Genomic DNA, 18,981 nt, shown 5'->3' with positions numbered 1-18,981 from the left:
AGCAACGTTTTCAGTGCTTTTGTGGCTATCTCAGGATATTTAGCCTTGACTTTGATCCAGAATGCTGGCAGAGATGGTATGTCAAGCATACTTCTCGGCCCGCCGTCATTTGCAACCTCGAGGAGTTGATCTCCTTCCCGCGCTGACATGGATGACGCGTGGATAATGACCTCACGTGCGTTCAAGCTCAACAGTGGCCATGACAGGGAATGAGGAAAGGTGCAGCTGACTCATATCGCCAAATCATATCGTTTCCTCGCGGCCCGGTAGCACATGCTTTGGGGCCCAGTGGTTGGGGACCACTGCTGTAAAGGATGTCACCAACTGAACGCAGGACATTCACAAAATAAACATTAAACAGAATTACAGTCAATGCTCCTGATCAATTGAATAATGCAGTCAAATCCTAAAAACTGATAAAACCACTAATAAGATTTGAAACACAGGAGTAAAATTCTGTCATTCAAGAGGGATCAACTACCCACTGGTTATAACAGCTGTTGGAAATCCATGCACTTTAAAAAATAGTCACAGTTTAATGGTTTGAAACAGGCCTTCCTCTAAACTGAGGACTGTGTACCAGAGGCATTATACATTGGGCAACATTTCAGAGAATCACATTTACAATAAATTGACAGAAAGAACACCACATATTGGGTAAAAACTGGCAAATCACACCCCCAAAATCAAACCCATTTTATCAAAAAGTGTGGAGAATACTATAGAACTACCTGCCTATAGATTTGTTTCAGATTACACACGTAGCAAAATGTGGCAGGGAAAGACTTGTATAAAACACCAGTTAAAGTTAGTTCCAACTTTCTGCAAAGGCAGATGCTAAAAATGTAAAAAGGGGGAAAAAAGAGGTTATCCCAACCTAGACTTCAAAATAAGCCAATTTGTGTCAAATATACAACAGAGAATCCAAGACAAATCTGGAATCTGTACAGACGGAAAATATTGTGTTTACAGATTTGTAACCAAATCTCCTGTTTCAATCATTTACCAACAATTTATTTTTCTATTTATACTGATCATTTTCTGCTTACTCGTGTTCTGCAGGCTCTCTGCGTGATACTCTTTGTAGGTTTCAGAGAGGTCTGTCTACAGGAATTCACTGCCATCGTTTCCACTGTCCTGATCCTCCTCGTCCAGCTCTTCCTCCTTGTTCGTCTTGTCCGACTTGTTGACACTCTTGGGGCAGACGCTGGTGTTGAGGTCGGGCTCCGCCTGGTAGTGTTCATCTCCTCACCTTGCAGACCGAGAGTGATGATGCCCTTGGCTTGACCAAAGTCACCCAGGGAGCAGGGACCCTTGTAGACGTGCCATCCCTTACAGTCGCTCTTTCATGCCAATGATTCAACGATATGTGTGAGCCTTTCTGTGGCCTGTGACAGCGTCTGCCAACTTGAAAACCTCTGAAAGCATTTGTGTTCTAACCAGCCGCTGGAGATGTTAGTAGCACGGCTTGTGACCTGTGGGCAGATCTCAGCATCAGATTCTGGGTCAATCAGGTCAAATTGTGGAACAGTGGTGTCTGTCTCAGCTGATCTGAACAAGACCCTGGACCTGTTAACCATGTGCCGTGAACTAGATCACTGGCTGGAGCTGATCAGTGGAGATGAATTTCCACTGCTCTGGACCAGCTGATCTCCTTACACACTGCCCCCTGTTGTTCACGTAGATGTAGAAGCGTCAGGATTCATTGTGATTCTACCCCAGGACCACCCTGGAATCAGAGTGGAGTGTCACGGCATCACGTTTGTCATTGATTTCATCAGTGATCACTTCTGCCACCTCTACCACTCGGACATCGGCACAGAGTTCGAGCTGTGGGACTGTAATTTCAGGACACGGGGCAAGCTTGGCCATGCCAAACATAAAACCAAGATCCGAGCTGCCATCCTCATCAGGTAAACTGTGGCAATGATGATGATCGTGGATGCTTCACGGAAAATGCACATTTCCTTTCTGTGTTCTCGCCTGAGAGACATGGAGGTATACTGCGTGGATTAACTTGTTCAAGCTCCACTCCCTGACCCTTTCATCTGCCAGAGGAGCATCCCAATCAATGGTCTCCAGGGAAGTTCTGTAAGGAAGCTGAGTCCCTGAATGATTACTGGGGCAGCGAATCGAAACTGATCAAACTGTCGACTAAACTCCACGTCTGGTGTAGGGCGTCTCCACTGAAGAGGCAAAGTATCTTGTAACCGTCGTGTCTGTGCACAACTACATATCAATGAGATAAAAGCACGCACACAGGATATGGCTTGAACTGGTGTATTCACATTGCACAGAGAGAGAGAGAGAACAGTGCGCATAAATTGACAACAGCGCTTCGCAAACAACAGTTTAATATGTAGTGCTTCGTGGGGGTGTCATTGCTCTGAAGGAAATATACTCAGACATTATATTTCCTCCCCCTTTAGATTAATGCAACAGAAAACTGTGTATGTACAAAACGTTCAAATTCCTTTTTATAAACCCACATTCCAAATAAACAGGCTTTCACAATAACAGTCCATAAATAACTTATTTAATATTTTGGACCTGTGAAGTGGGATCAGGTTTGGCTGGTGTCTTGCCAGCAAAACTTTCTCGTTGTGCTTCTAGACCTGTGCCTTCTTTATGACTATATCAATATGTTGGGACCAGGTTAGATCCTCAGAGATCTTGACACCCAGGAACTTCAAGCTGCTCCCTCTCTCCACTTCTGATCCCTCTATGAGGATTGGTATGTGTTCCTTCGTCTTACCCTTCCTGAAGTCCACAATCAGCTCTTTCATGTTACTGACATTGAGAGCCAGGTTGTTGCTGTGACACCACTCCACTAGTTGGCATATCTCACTCCTGTACGCCCTCTCGTATCCATCTGAGATTTTACCAACAATGGTTGTATCGTCAGCAAATTTGTAGATGGTATTTGAGCTATGCCTAGCCACACAGTCATGTATATACAGAGGGTAGAGCAGTGGGCTAAGCACACACTCCTGAGGTGTGTCAGTGTTGATCATCAGCGAGGAGGAGATGTTATCACCAATCCGCACAGATTGTGGTCTTCCGGTTAGGAAGTTGAGGATCCAATTACAGAGGGAGGTACAGAGGCCCAGGTTCTGCAACTTCTCAATCAGGATTGTGGGAATGATGGTATTAAATGGGGAGCTATAGTCGATGAACAGCATCCTGACGTAGGTGTTAGTGTTGTCCAGGTGGTCTAAAGCCGTGTGGAGAGCTATGGAGATTGTGTCTGCCATTGACCTATTGTGATGATAGGCAAATTGCAATGGGTCCAGGTCCTTACTGAGGCAGGAGTTCAGTCTAGTCATGACCAACCTCTCACAGCATTTCATCACTGTCGATGTGAGTGCTACTGGGTGATAGTCATTGAGACAGTCCACATTATTCTTCTTCGGCCCTTTTGAAGCCAGTGGGAACTTCCGACTGTAGCAGTGAGAAGTTGAAAATGTTTCTGAACACACTTCCCAGTTGGTTGGCACAGGTTTTCAGAGCCCTACCAGGTACTCCATTGGGGCCTGCCACCTTGCGATGGTTCACTCTCTTGAAAGACAGCCTGAGGTTGGCCTCTGAGACGGAGACCACAGGGTCACCGGGTGCTGCCTACACCCTCATGGCTGTAGCTTCATTCTCCCTTTCAGAGCCAGCATAAAAGGCATTGCGCTCTTCTGGGAGTGAAGCATCACTGACAGTCATGATGTTAGGTTTCACTTTGTAGGAAGTAATGGCCTGCAAACCCTGCCCGTGTTAATGTACATCCAATTAGTAGATGCCTGGAATGTGATGACAGGGTTGGTGGTGGAGACAAATACGATAAAGGTGTTTAGGTGATTGAATGCCCAGAGAACGGTGGGATATGGAGTGACTAGTTTAGTTGGACATGTAATTAATAGTTTAACTGGTTCAATACAACATGATGGGCAGAAGGGCCTGTTCCTGTTCCTGTATCGTTCTGTGTTCTATGTAAGTGCTGGTAAATGGGTTTAGTGTAGATGGGTACTTGATGGTCAGTATGGACATGTTGGGCCGAACAGCCTGTTTCTGTCCTGTAGGGCTCTCTGACAGTGAGAAATAGACCATTGAGTCTGTGCTGGGTAACAGAGCAATCTCATTCCTGTGATCTACTCTCCCCACCCAGATTGTTCCCCTCACCTTCACATTAGGGACAATTTACAGCGTCCAATTAACCCAGGTCTGGAGGCCGGAGCACCAGGGGAAAATCCACATGGTCACGGGGAGAACGTGCAAACTCCACACGGACAGTACCTGAGGACAGGATTGAATCTTTGTCTCTGGAGGTGCCCTGCTGTGCCACTGAACTCCCTCATCTCAACACCTATTTCCTGAATCTCTGTCCCACCAGGATGTTAGGGGAGGGGGTGAGACTGAGAGACAGACTTGTGGTCCCAGGAAAGGAACCGATCGTGATCTGGGTTGTCTCAGGATTGTTATTGACCCCATTGGGCAAATCCAAATCGATGCAAAGTCTGTCAACTGTGGAAACAAGTAGCTTTAAATGTCTGAATTACTTTGCAAAGCAGGGTCTTCATGAACCAGCTGTGAAAAGTTTGATTTATTTAAGAGCACCAAACCATCATATATTCCATGTCATCAATTAAAACATCCACCAGAATGTGAAATTGTTGGCAGCCAGGGAATTATCAACCTGTTTACAAGTAAGAGTTTGGCACAGACTAGAAGGACCGAGATGGCCTGTTTCCGTGCTGTAATTGTTATATGGTTATATGGTTATAAATGTTTTTCATCTTTATTGTATCAGCAAGAAAAATAAATTAATCTGATACATTAATGTTTCATTCACTTGTTCTAACTTCTGGTCTAATTTGACAGTCTGACATCCCAGAGCTGATCGAGGTGACTGAGAGAGGAAAACACAATCTTTTACTGCCGGCTGCAGGGAAGATTTCAGCTGGGAAGCCTCTGTCGTTCTGAGTTTCTTCATGTGGCAATGCTGCCCTCTGTCGTTCAAATCCTGTCATTACCAGTTTGAAAGGGACAGGACAATGCCTTGGCTCCAGGTTGTTGCCTCAAAGTTCAAAGTAAATTTATTATCAAAGTACATTTCTATCACCATAAATTACCCTCAGATTGCAATGTACATTACAATGACGGTGAGGCAGCCCCTCTACTTTGTTAGGAATTTGCGAAGTTTTGGCATATCACCTAAAACTTCAAGAGATGCACAATGGTGAGTCGACTGGTTGAATCAGTGCCTCTTATGGAAATACTAATGCCCTTGAATGGAAATTCCTACAAAAGTAGAGGATACAACCCAGTCCATCATAGGCAAAGCCCTCCCCACCATTGAGCACATCTACATGCGACGCTGTCGCAGGAAAGCAGCATCCATCATCAAGGACGCCCACTTCCCAGACCTGATCTCTTCTCACTGCTGACATTGGGAAGGAGGTACAGGATCCTCAGGACTCATGCCCCAGGTTCAGGAACAGGTATTACCCCTCAATCATCAGGCTCTGGAACCAACGTGCTTTCCCAGCGTACATGATGAACAAACTCTTTTCGGGCTTCCAGTGATGAAGATGGCACAGTTTGCCATCAAAATGTCAGTTAAAATCAATACCTGTACCCACCTGGAAGCCCGAGAAGAGTTTATTCAGAGTGGATAACTTCACTCACTCCAACACTGAACTGATTCCACAACCTATGGGCTCACTTTCAAAGTTCAAAAAAATCTTAAAATCAAAGTGCAGATATCTCACCATTTACAACCCCAAGATTCATTTTCTTGCAAGCATCCTCAATAAATCCATAATAGAATAACAGAATCAATGAAAGACCGCACCAACTTGAGTGTTCAATCAGTGTGCAAAAGACAGCAAACTGTGCAAGTACAAAAATAAATGAATAAATAAGCAATAAATATCGAGAACATGAGATGAAGAGTCCTTGAAAGTGAGTCCATAGGAACATTTCAATGCTGGGGCAAGTGAAGTTGATTTGTTTCAATGCCTGATAGATAAGGGGTTCCTGAACCTGGTGGTGTGAGTCCTGAGGCTCCTGTACCTTCTTCCTGATGGCAGCAGTGAGAAGAGAGCATGGCCTGGGTGGTGGGGGTCCCTGATGATGGATGCTGCTTTCCTGTGACAACACATTGTGTAGATGTGCTCAATGGCAGGGAGGGCTTTACCTGTGATAGACTGGGCCAAATCCACTACTTCTTGTAGGATTTTCTGTTCAACAGCATTGGTGTTTCTCTACCGGACTATGATGCAACCAGTCATTATACTCTCCTCTACACATCTATAAAAGTCTGTCTAAATTTTAGCCGTCACGCCGATTCTTCACAAACTCCTATAGAAGTAGAGGCACTGCCATGCTTTCTTCATAATTGCACTTGTGTGCTGGGCCCAGACAGGTCCTCTGAAATGATAACACCAAGGAATTTACAGCTGCTGACCCTCTCCACCTCTGACCTTCTGATGAGATCCTAACCATAAGACCACAATCTGTGCAGATTGGAAATAACATCTCCACTTTGCTGACGATCAACACTGGCGCACCTCAGGGGTGTGTGCTTAACCCACTGCTCTACTCTCTCTATACCCAAGACTGTGTGGCTAGGCATAGTTCAAATACCATCTATAAATTTGCTGACGATACAACCATTGTTGGTAGAATCTCAGGTGGTGACTAGAGGGCGTATGTTAGAGTGGATTTCTTTTTGGGTGGATGATTTGTTAACACTTTAATGACTTTGGCCACCAGATTTCTATTTTAACTGTTTGACAAAGGACTGTGGATTGAGTCCACCACAATGGGCTTCCTAAAAGGTGTGAATACCAAATGCTTCTGGTAGTTTGACCTGATGCTGTAGTTTCGAAGGCAGTATCACCTATACATTATAAATATTAATTGTCTTCTATGTTAGCACGGGAAATGCCAAATAAATGTATCGTAGACTTAACTTACATTCCGAAAGGCTGTAGATACCAACCCAGACATGTTGGCGTCGGAAGGAAAGGATGGTGTGAGATTTTGTATGTAACTTCAATAGGAAGCATTGTCTATGCATTGTCTATAACTTTTTAAGTAGTGATTGCCTTTGTGTTTAGCATATAAATATCGAGCCCACATTGGACTAGCAGACCTTTCTGCGGAAAGCGTCTCCGTCCGTATGATGCCTGCTGTACCTTGTTGTGTCGAATAAAGAAGTTGCTTTGTATCTACCAGTGACTCTGTCTCTCCAGTGGTTTCATCCACGCTACAATAGCGTACAGGAGTGAGATATGCCAACTGGTGGAGTGGTGCCACAGCAACAACCTGGCACTGAACGTCAGTAAGATGAAAGAGCTGATTGTGGACTTCAGGAAGGGTAAGATGAAGGAACACATACTAATCACAGCACATTTGGAAAGTGGTGAAATCATCGGACAAAGTCAGCATGGATTTGTGAAAGGAAAATCATGTCTGACGAATCTCATAGAATTTTTTGAGGATGTAACTAGTAGAGTGGATAGGGGAGAACCAGTGGATGTGGTATATTTGGATTTTCAAAAGGCTTTTGACAAGGTCCCACACAGGAGATTAGTGTGCAAACTTAAAGAACACGGTATTGGGGGTAAGGTATTGATGTGGATGGAAAATTGGTTGGCAGACGGGAAGCAAAGAGTGGGAATAAACGGGACCTTTTCAGAATGGCAGGCAGTGACTAGTGGGGTACCGCAGGGCTCAGTGCTGGGACCCCAGTTGTTTACAATATATATTAATGACTTAGACGAGGGAATTAAATGCAGCATCTCCAAGTTTGCGGATGACACGAAGCTGGGTGGCAGTGTTAGCTGTGAGGAGGATGCTAAGAGGATGCAGAGTGACTTGGACAGGTTAGGTGAGTGGGCAAATTCATGGCAGATGCAACTTAATGTGGATAAATGTGAGGTTATCCACTTTGGTGGCAAGAACAGGAAAACAGATTATTATCTGAATGGTGGCCGATTAGGAAAAGGGGAGGTGCAACGAGACCTGGGTGTCATTATACACCAGTCATTGAAAGTGGGCATGCAGGTACAGCAGGCGGTGAAAAAGGCGAATGGTATGCTGGCATTTATAGCAAGAGGATTCGAGTACAGGAGCAGGGAGGTACTACTGCAGTTGTACAAGGCCTTGGTGAGACCACACCTGGAGTATTGTGTGCAGTTTTGGTCCCCTAATATGAGGAAAGACATCCTTGCCATAGAGGGAGTACAAAGAAGGTTCACCAGATTGATTCCTGGGATGGCAGGACTTTCATATGATGAACTAGGCTTATACTCGTTGGAATTTAGAAGATTGAGGGGGGATCTGATTGAAACGTATAAGATCCTAAAGGGATTGGACAGGCTAGATGCAGGAAGATTGTTCCCGATGTTGGGGAAGTCCAGAACGAGGGGTCACAGTTTGAGGATAAAGGGGAAGCCTTTTAGGACCGAGATGAGGAAAAACTTCTTCACACAGAGAGTGGTGAATCTATGGAATTCTCTGCCACAGGAAACAGTTGAGGCCATTTCAATGGCTATATTTAAGAGGGAGTTAGATATGGCCCTTGTGGCTAAAGGGATCAGGGGGTATGGAGGGAAGGCTGGTACAGGGTTCTGAGTTGGATGATCAGCCATGATCGTACTGAATGGCGGTGCAGGCTTGAAGGGCCGAATGGCCTACTCCTGCACCTATTTTCTATGTTTCTATGTTTCTATGTAATCCTCATAGAGGGATCAGAAGTGGAGAGAGCGAGCAGCTTCAAGTTCCTGGGTGTCAAGGTCTCTGAGGATCTAACCTGGTCCCAACATATTGATGTAGTCATAAAGAAGGCAAGACAGCAGCTATACTTTATCAGGAGTTTGAAGAGATTTGGCATGTCAACAAATACACTCAAAAACTTCTATAGTTGTACCATGGAGAGCATTCTGACAGGCTGCATCACCGTGGGGGGTGGGGAGGGGCTACTGCACAAGATCAAAGTAAGTTGCAGAAACTTGTAGAATTAGTCAGCTCCATCATGGGTACTAGCCTCCGTAGTGTTCAAGACATCTTCAAGGAGCGGTGCTTTAGGAAGGTGGCGTCCGTCACTAAGGATCCCCACTACCCAGGACATGTCCCCTTCACAATGTTACCATCGGGTAGGAGGTACAGAAGCCTGAAGACACACACACTCAATGTTTCAGGAACAGTTTCTTCCCCTCTGCCATCCGATTTCTGAATGGACATTGAACCCCTCAACACTACCTCCTCACTTTTTTAAAAAATGTGTTTTTTTTAAAAACTACTTATTTAACTGTTTACGCTATATATATATATATATATATATACTTACTGTAAATCACAGTTTGTTTTCTCTCTATTATTATGTATTGTATCGTGCTGCTGCCGTAATGTTAACAAATTTCATGACCTATGCTGGTGATATTAAACCTGATTGTAATTCTGACTTTACTGCCGGCTGCAGGGAAGATTTCAGCTGGGAAGCCTCTGTCGTTCTGAGTTTCTTCATGTGGCAATGCTGCCCTCTGGTGTTCACATCGTGTCATTACCAGTTTGAAAGGGGCAGGACAATGAGCAACACACAAATTGCTGGAGGAGCTCAGCAGGCCAGGCAGCGTCCATGGAAAAAAGTACAGTCGATGTTTTAGGCATTTTGTGTGTGTTGCTCAGATTTCCAGTATCTGCAGATTTTCTCTTGTTTCGGAGCAGAACAACGTCTTGGTTCCACCTTGTTGCCTCAAAGTTCAAAATTCAAAGCAAGTTTATTATCAAAGTACATATATGTCGCCATATACAACCCTGAGATTCATTTTCTTGCGAGCATACTCAATAAATTGATAATAGAATAATAACCATAATGGAATCAATGAAAGGCGGCACCAGCCTGGGTGTTCAACCGGTGTACAAAAGACAGCAAATTGTGCAAACACAAAAAGAAAGAAATAACAAATAAACAAGCAAACAAACAAACAACAAAATATCAAGAACATAAGATGAAGAGTCCTTGGAAGTGAGTCCATAGGTTGTGGGAACATTTCAATGATGGGTCAAGTGAATTTGAGTGACCCACTTGGTTCAAGAGCTGATGGTTGAGGGGTAATAACTGTTCCTGAACCTGCTGGTGTGAGTCCTGAGGCTCCTGTCCCTTCTTCCTGATGGCAGCAGTGAGAAGAGAGCATGACCTGGATGGTGGGTCCTTGATGATAGATGCTGCTTTCCTGTGACAGCATTTCATGTTGTCCCCTTTATCTCCACATCTACAGGTGTCTCAGGGCCAAAGAGGATTACCAGGATGCTGCCTGGATCAGGGGATATTATCCAGAAGGAGAGATTGGACAAACTTGGGATGTTTTCTCTGCTGTTGTAGAGGGTCAGGCGAGACCTGATAGAGATTTATAAGATGACGAGAGGCATAGATGGTGCAGACAGCTGGTATCTATTTCCCAGGATTGAAATGTCAAATATGAACGGGCATGCAATTAGAGTGAAGGGGGTAAATGTGCAGGACAAGTTTTTTTACACAGAGACCAGTAGATGCCCGGAATGTGATGACAGGTGTGGTGGTAGAGACAAATATGATAAAGGTGTTTAGGTGATTGAATGTGCAGAGAACGGTGGGATATGGACGTTTTGTGGGATATAGAGTGACTAGTTTAGTTGGACGCGTAATTACTAGTTTAACTGGTTCAGTACAACACGATGGGCAGAAGGGCCTGTTCCTGTTCCTGTATCGTTCTGTGTTCTATGTAAGTGCTGGTAAATGGGTTTAGTGTAGATGGGTACTTGATGGTTAGTATGGACATGTTGGGCCGAACAGCCTGTTTCTGTCCTGTAGGGCTCTCTGACAGTGAGAAATAGACCATTGAGTCTGTGCTGGGTAACAGAGCAATCTCATTCCTGTGATCTACTCTCCCCACCCAGATTGTTCCCCTCACCTTCACATTAGGGACAATTTACAGCGTCCAATTAACCCAGGTCTGGAAACCGGAGCACCAGGGGAAAATCCACATGGTCACGGGGAGAACGTGCAAACTCCACACAGACAGTACCTGAGGACAGGATTGAATCTTTGTCTCTGGAGGTGCCCTGCTGTGCCACTGAACTCCCTCATCTCAACACCTATTTCCTGAATCTCTGTCCCACCAGGATGTTAGGGGAGGGGGTGAGACTGAGAGACAGACTTGTGGTCCCAGGAAAGGAACCGATCGTGATCTGGGTTGTCTCAGGATTGTTATTGACCCCATTGGGCAAATCCAAATCGATGCAAAGTCTGTCAACTGTGGAAACAGGTAAAAACATAGCGGCCTCTGTTTCTGGCAGCTTTAAGTGACTGATTTACCCTGCAAAGCTGGGTGTTCATGAACCAGCTGTCAAAAGTTTAATTATTTAAGAGCACCAAACCATCAAATACTCCACGTAACACACATCAAAGTTGCTGGTGAACGCAGCAAGCCAAGCAGCATCTGTAGGAAGAGGTGCAGTCGACGTTTCAGGCCGAGACCCTTCGTCAGGACTAACTGAAGGAAGAGTGAGTAGGGGATTTGAAAGTTGGAGGGGGAGGGGGAGATCCAAAATGATAGGAGAAGACAGGAGGGGGAGGGATGGAGCCAAGAGCTGGACAGGTGATTGGCAAAAGGGATACGAGAGGATCATGGGACAGGAGGTCCGGGAAGAAAGACAAGGGAGGGGGGGACCCAGAGGATGGGCAAGAGGTATATTCAGAGGGACAGAGGGAGAAAAAGGAGAGTGAGAGAAAGAATGTGTGCATAAAATAAGTAACAGATGGGGTACGAGGGGGAGGTGGGGCCTTAGCGGAAGTTAGAGAAGTCGATGTTCATGCCATCAGGTTGGAGGCTACCCAGATGGAATATAAGGTGTTGTTCCTCCAACCTGAGTGTGGCTTCATCTTTACAGTAGAGGAGGCCGTGGATAGACATGTCAGAGTGGGAATGGGATGTGGAATTAAAATGTGTGGCCACTGGGAGATCCTGCTTTCTCTGGCGGACAGAGCGTAGATGTTCAGCAAAGCGGTCTCCCAGTCTGTGTCGGGTCTCACCAATATATAAAAGGCCACATCGGGAGCACCGGACGCAGTATATCACCCCAGTCAACTCACAGGTGAAGTGATGCCTCACCTGGAAGGACTGTTTGGGGCCCTGAATGGTGGTAAGGGAGGAAGTGTAAGGGCATGTGTAGCACTTGTTCCGCTTACACGGATAAGTGCCAGGAGGGAGATCAGTGGGGAGGGATGGGGGGGACGAATGGACAAGGGAGTTGTGTAGGAAGCGATCCCTGCGGAAAGCAGAGAGAAGGGGGGAGGGAAAGATGTGCTTAGTGGTGGGATCCCGTTGGAGGTGGCGGAAGTTACGGAGAATAATATGTTGGACCCGGAGGCTGGTGGGGTGGTAGGTGAGGACCAGGGGAACCCTATTCCTAGTGGGGTGGTGGGAGGATGGAGTGAGAGCAGATGTACGTGAAATGGGGGAGATGCGTTTAAGAGCAGAGTTGATAGTGGAGGAAGGGAAGCCCCTTTCTTTAAAAAATGAAGACATCTCCCTCGTCCTAGAATGAAAAGCCTCATCCTGAGAGCAGATGCGGCGGAGACGGAGGAATTGCGAGAACGGGATTAAATACTCCACGTCATCAATTAAAACATCCACCAGAATGTAAAATTGTCAGCAGCCAGGGAATTATCAACCTGCTTACATTAAATGTTTCCTCACCTTTACCAGCACATGGAGATGTCCGTGGGAGAATACTGCCGACTGGCACATTCTCGGCTGCAGGAGTACGTGCTGAGGGACGCACTGAAACTCGGTGCAGCCACCGCAAGGGCCCGGTGGGGAAGGACCACGGTATAGGTTTCTCCACCCGTGCGAGTGGGAGGGGTCGGGTGGCGGGGAGTATACCCCTCAACAATGATGTGGTAAGCTGAACTACTGGAGTGCCACGTGGGTGGCCATAAGTGTGGAAAGGTATAGACAGTAATGGAAACGTTGGTAAAGGAATGAGAGTAAACGACTAGTTTATTGTAAATAACTTTATTCTTGACTAAGGACTGAGAGTCAACGAATGATTTATTGTAAATAACTTTATTTTTGAATAAGGACTGAGAGGCAACGAATGGTTTTTGTAAGTAATTTATTTTGGAATATTTCTGAATAAAGTATATTTTTGAAAAGAAAATCAGCAAGGACAATAAATTAATCTGATACATTAATGTTTCATTCACTTGTTCTAACTTCTGGTCTAATTTGACAGTCTGACATCCCAGAGCTGATCGAGGTGACTGAGAGAGGAAAACACAATCTTTTACTGCCGGCTGCAGGGAAGATTTCAGCTGGGAAGCCTCTGTCGTTCTGAGTTTCTTCATGTGGCAATGCTGCCCTCTGTCGTTCAAATCCTGTCATTACCAGTTTGAAAGGGGCACGACAATGCCTTGGTTCCAGATTGTTGCCTCAGAGTTCAAAGTGAATTTGTTATCAAAATTACAATTATATTACCCTCAGATTAACATTTACATTACAATGATGACACAGCAGCATTCTATTTTCTTAGAAGTTTGTGAAGATTTGGCATACCACCGAAAACTTTGTCAAACTTCTGTAGATACACAGTGGATATTAGACTGTTTGCATTACGGCCTAGTATGGCACTCGTCGGAAAAACAGCACCAAGACAACACTGGAGGACAGTGCCTTCAAGTACAGTCGCTGCAGCTGAGACTGTCACTCCCGTGTGGGACTCTACAGCCACAACAGACGCTGCTCTAACACAGACTGAAGCTAGACTTTCCAGGCGCAGATCCATGGTCTCATGAGACTAATGGATGCCACCACCATTTAGTATGGAAATACCAATGTCCTTGAATGGCAAAGCCTATAAAAAGTAATGGATACGGTCCAGTCCATCACAGTTAAAGCCCTCCCCACCATTGAGCACATGTACAAGGAGAGCTTATCAAAGTACCTATATGTCACCATTTACAACCCTGAGATTCATTGTTTTAGATGTGACAGAGCAGGAGGGATTGAAGGGGGAGGGGTGACGTTACTAGTCAGGGAAAATGTCACGGCAGTGTTCATTCAGCACAGACAGGAAAACTCGACCAGTGAGGTGTTATGGGTGGAACTGAGTAATAAGACAGGTATGACCACGTTAGTGGGGCATATTACAGACCACCCAACAGTCTGAGGGATTTAGAGGAACAAATTTGTGAAGAGATCGCAGACTGTTGCAAGAAACATAAGGCTGTTATAGTAGGTGATTTTCACTTTCCACATATTGACTGGGAATCCAATACTGTAAAAGGACTAGATGGGATAGAGTTTGTCAAATGTGTTCGGGAAAGTTTCCTTCGTCAGTGTGCAAAAGTCCCAATGAGAGAGTGTGAGATACTGGATCTGCAATTAGGGAATGAGACGGGGCAGATGTCAGAAGTATGTGTAGGGGTATACTTTGAACCTTGTGGTCACAATGCCATTAGTTACAAAGCAAACATGCAAAAAGAAAGTTCTGGTCCGTGGGTTGAGATTCTAAATTGGAGAAAGACCAATTTTGATGGAGTCAGAAATGATCTGGTAAGTGTGGATTGGGACAGGCTATTTTCTGGCAAAGGTGTACATCAAAAGTGGGAAGTTTTCAAAAGTGAAGTTTTGAGAGTACAAAGCTTGTATGTGCCTGTCAGAATAAAAGTTAAAGATAACGGCTTTAGGGAACCTTGGTTTACAAGAGATATTGAGACCTGGTTAAGAGCGAAAAGGAGGTGCATAGCGGGTATAGGCACACAGGAACAAATGAAATGCTTATGGAGTATAAGGAATGCAAGAGAACACTTCAGAAAGAAATCAGGAGGGCTAAAAGAAGGCATGAGGTTGCCTTAGCAGACAAGGTGAAGGAGAATCTTTAGCTATTCTGCAGATATATTGAGAGCAAAGGGAATGCAGGGGACAAAATTGGTCCTCTAGAAGACCAGAATGACAATCCATATGTGAGCCAAAGCAGAAAATTATAGGCCGGTGAGTCTGACATTAGTTGTGAGAAAGTTATTGGAAAGTATTTGGATAGACAGGCACTGATTAAGGATAGTCAGCATGGCTTCGTGCGTGGTAGGTCGTGTCTAACCAATCCTCTAGAGTTTTTCGAGGAAGTTCCCATTACAGTGGATGAAGGCAAGGCAGTGGATGTTGTCTACATGGACTTTAGCAAGGCATTTGACAAGGTCCCACATGGGAGGCTGGTCAAGAAGGTTCAGTCGCTCAGCGTTCAGGATGAGGTAGTAAATTGAATTAGATATTAGCTTTGTGTGAGAAGCCAGAGAGTGTAGTAGATGGTTGCCTTTCTGTCTGGAGGCCTGTGACTGGTGGAGAGCCACAGGGTTCGGTGCTGGGTCCTTTGTTATTTGCCATCTCTATCAATGATCTGGGTGATAATGCGGTTAACTGGATCAGACACCAAGATTGGCGGCGTGGTGGACGGTGGGGAAAGCTGTCATGGTTTGCAGAGGGACCTGTACCAGCTGGAAAAATCGCTGAAAAACGGCAGATGAAAAGAAGCGTGAGATGTTGCATTCGTAAGGACCAATCAGGGTAGGCCTTATACGGTGAATGTGGTAGAACAGAGGGATCTGGGAATACAGATCCATAATTCATTGAAAGTGGCATCACAGGGAGACAGGGTTGTAAAGAAAGCTTTTGGCATATCGGCCTTCATAAATCAATGTACTGAGTACAGAAGATGTGATGTTAGGTTGTATAAGACGTTGGTGAGGCCTAATTTGGAGTATAGTGTGCAGTTTTGGTCACCTACCTACGGGAAAGACGTAAACAAGGTTGAAAAAGTCAGAGAACGTTTAGAAGGATGTCGTCGGGTCTGGGGGACCTGAGATATAAGCATAGATTGAATAGGTTAGAACTGTATTCTTTAGAATGTAGAAGATTGAGAGGAGATTTGATAGAGGTATACAAAATTATGTGCCGTATAGATAGGGTAAATGCAAGCTGGGTTTTTCCACTGAAACCAGAGGTCATGGGTTAAGGGTGAAAGGTGAGTGGTTTAAAGGGAACATGAGGTTAAACTTCCTGACTCAGAGGGTTGTGAGAGTGTGGAACAAGCTGCCAGTAGAAATGGTACATGCGAGCTTGATTTCAACGTTTTAGAGAACTCTAGATGGGTACATGGATAGCAGGAGCATGGAGGATTATGGTCCCGGTACAGGTCGATGGGAGTGCGAAGTGTACATGGTCTTGGCATGGACTAGGTGGACTGAAGGGCCTGTTTCTGTGCTGTACTTTTCTATGACTCTACAGTCCACCACTGGTGAATGCCTCCCCACCACTGAGCAGATCTACTAGGAGCACTGTCGCAGGAAAGCAGCTCTCATGATGAAGGATCCCCACCACCCAGACCATGCTCTCTTCTCACTACTGCCATTGGGAAGGAGGCAGAGGAGCCTCAGGTCCCACACCACCAGATTCAATCATGAGGCTCCTGAACCAGAGTGGATAACGCCACTCACCCCAACACTGAACTGATTCCACAACCCATGGACTCAATTCCAAAGTTCAAAGTTCAAAATACATTTATTATCAGTGTACATATATGTCACCGTATACAACCCTGAGATTTGTTTTCTTGTGGCAAACTCAGTGAATCTAAATTAGCACAATAACCATAATGGAATCAATGAAAGACCGCACATACTGGGGTGTTCAATCAGTGTGCAAATGACAACTAACTGTGCAAATACAAAAAGAAAGAAATAATAATAATAAATAAATAAGCAATAAATATCAGGAATATGAGATGAAGTGGCCTTGAAAGGGAGTCCATAGGTTGTGGGAACATTTCAATGCTGGGGCAAGTGAAGTTGAGTGACCCACTTGGTTCAATGCCTGATGGTTGAGGGGTAATAACTGTTCCTGAACCTGATGATGAGAGTCCTGAGGCTCCTGTACCTTCTTCCTGATGGCAGCAGTGAGAAGAGAGCATGGCCTGGGTGGGGGAGGGGTCCATGATGATAGATGCTGCTTTCCTGTGACAACGTTTCATGTAGATGTGCTCAGTGATGGGGAGAGCTTTTTCTCAGCTCGGAAGCCTCTGTCGTTCTGAGTTTCTTCATGTGGCAATGCTGCCCTCTGCTGTTCAAATCCTGTCATTACCAGTTTGACAGGAGCAGGACAAAGCGTTGGTTATGGGTTGTTCTCTCAAAGTTGAAAGTAAATTTATCATCAAACTATGTACTGTATATGTCACCAGATGATAACCCTGAAAATCACTTTTTGTGGGCATTCACAGTAGATACAAAGAAATTCAATGCAACCTCTGAGTCTTGAATGGTCCGCATTCAGTACTTTTTGCAGGCTTTTCCGTTCAAGGGCATTGGTGTTTCCATACCAGGCTGTGATGCAATTTGTCAATATACTCTCTATTGTATATACATAGAAGTCCAGCAAAGATTTAGATGAAATGCCAAACCTTTGCAAACTTCCAACAAAGTGGAGGTGCTGTCGTGTTTTCATTGCAAAGGCACTTATTGCTGGTCCCAGGACAGATAGTCTGAAATGATAACACCAAGGAATTTAAAGTTACTGATTCTCTCCTGCTTTGATCCCCTGATGAGGACTGGCTCATAGACCTCTGGCTTCCTCCTCCTCTCATCAATGATCATCTCTGTGGTTTTGCTAACGTTACAATGCCGAGCAAACCTGCACGGTGATTGTGATCATCCAGGCTTACAGAGACACGATGGTCCTGATGCAGGGTCAAGTTCAAAGTCAAGTTTATTGTCACGTGCCAAGTGCAGGTGTGTACCGGTGTAATGAAAATCTTACTTGTAGCAGCAGCAGATAAGCAGCACTCACAGAAATAACATAAATTGTAAAAAATGCACTGCACACACACAAGAACAAGCACAATTATAACAAAAACAAAGTCCATTGTGGTCATAGTGGTCGCAGTGTTTCTATACTGAGGGAGTGATTATCACTGTGCAAGTTGGTTCAGGAACTGAATGATTGAAGGGAAGTGGCTGTTCCTGAACCTAGTGGTGTGGGACTTCAGGCTTCTGTACCTCCTGCCCGATGGTAGCAGTGAGATGATAGCATGGCTCGGATGGTAAGATACTTGATAATACTACTATTCTATGGATTTGAGTATGCCTCAGGAAAAAGAATCTCAGGGTTGTATATGCTGATATATATGTAATCTGATAATAATTTTAAATTGAACTTTGAATTATCAGCCTGCTTACACTACGTTTCCTCACCTCTATTGTATCAGCAAGGAAAATAAATTAATCTGATACATTAATGTTTCATTCACTTGTTCTAACTTCTGGTCTAATTTGACGGTCTGGCATCCCAGAGCTGATCGAGGTGACTGAGAGAGGAAAACACAATCTTTTACTGCCGGCTGCAGGGAAGATTTCAGCTGGGAAGCCTCTGTCGTTCTGAGTTTCTTCATGTGGCAATGCTGCCCTCTGTCGTTCAAATCCTGTCATTACCAGTTTGAAAGGGGCACGACAATGCCTTGGTTCCAGGTTGTTATGTCAAAATTCAAAGTTCAAATTTCAATGTAAATTATTATCAATGTACCTATATGCCACCATATATTTTAACTTAAGATTTTTTTTTAGGGCTGTCACAGTAGATAGAAGGAAATTCAATACAACCACTGAAAAACTACATACAATTAAAGATAGACAATTAAAGATAGACAACCAACTAATACGTGAATAAAATTAACTGTCAACATACAAATAATAATAATAATAAATAAGTGAAAAAAATGGAGATCATGAGGTGCAGAGTCTTTGAAAGTGAGCCCATAGGTTGTGAAATCTGTTCAGTGTTGGAATGAACGAATTTAGAACATAGAAACATAGAAAACTTACAGCACAATACAGGCCCTTCGGCCCGCAAAGCTGTACCAAACATTCCTTACCTTAGAAATTACCTAGGGTTACCCATA

Source organism: Mobula hypostoma, chromosome X1 (assembly GCF_963921235.1).
Source record: "Mobula hypostoma chromosome X1, sMobHyp1.1, whole genome shotgun sequence".
In the NCBI taxonomy this organism is placed as follows: domain Eukaryota; kingdom Metazoa; phylum Chordata; class Chondrichthyes; order Myliobatiformes; family Myliobatidae; genus Mobula; species Mobula hypostoma.
Note: the sequence above shows the minus strand (reverse complement) of the source record.